At 41.8% G+C, this 677-nt stretch overlaps 1 non-coding gene across 1 annotated transcript; it reads left to right on the top strand.

Moving 5' to 3' along the window:
- Positions 1–371: 371 nt before the first annotated feature.
- Trnaa-agc (transfer RNA alanine (anticodon AGC)) lies at positions 372–444 on the top strand. The gene has a single exon. It is a non-coding gene; the product is annotated as a tRNA-Ala (tRNA).
- The last annotated feature ends 233 nt before the right edge of the window (positions 445–677 follow it).

Genomic DNA, 677 nt, shown 5'->3' with positions numbered 1-677 from the left:
TCTCAGTTTGGGCTCCTATTAGCAAACTACCATAAACTGGGTAGCTTAAAAAGCACCATTCATTTCCCAAGGTTCTGGAGACTGGAAGCCAAAGATTAGAAGGTCAGAATGGGGAGAGGGGTTCTTAATGAAGGTCCTCTTCCTGACTCTATCTTCATGTGGTCTTTCCTTCGTCCCTGCATGCAGACAGGAAACACATTCTCTTGTGTCTCTTCTTGTAAAGACAGTAGGCCCCGTGAAGTCTCAATCCTCATGACTTAATTACCTCTCCAAAGCCCCATCTCCCAAAACCATCATATTGAGGATTAGGTGTCAACATATAAACTGGGGAAGGCACAAACATTCAATCCATAGAAATTTCCTTCAGGGGCTGGGGTTGTGGCTCAGTGGTAGAGTACTCGCCTAGCATGTGGGAGGCCCTGGGTTCGATCCCCAGCACCACATAAAAATAAATAAAATAAAAGTATTCTGTCCAACTACAACTAAAATTTAATATTTAAAAAAAAGAAAGAAATTTCCTTCAAAGTAAAGACAGCTACAAAACTTGGATAATGGCACTTTGGGGAGTTGAAATAATCAGGGCAAGTAGGTATCCAGAATGGACAAAATGGTATGGAGAAGGGAGCGAATAACACTCCATAAGACAAAATGTAGAGCAGAGACTAGGAGCAATGAAA

This window comes from Ictidomys tridecemlineatus, chromosome 1 (genome assembly GCF_052094955.1).
Source record: "Ictidomys tridecemlineatus isolate mIctTri1 chromosome 1, mIctTri1.hap1, whole genome shotgun sequence".
NCBI classification, from domain to species: domain Eukaryota; kingdom Metazoa; phylum Chordata; class Mammalia; order Rodentia; family Sciuridae; genus Ictidomys; species Ictidomys tridecemlineatus.
The sequence above is the reverse complement of the archived record's forward strand: the minus strand, read 5'-3'. Positions and strand labels throughout refer to the sequence as shown.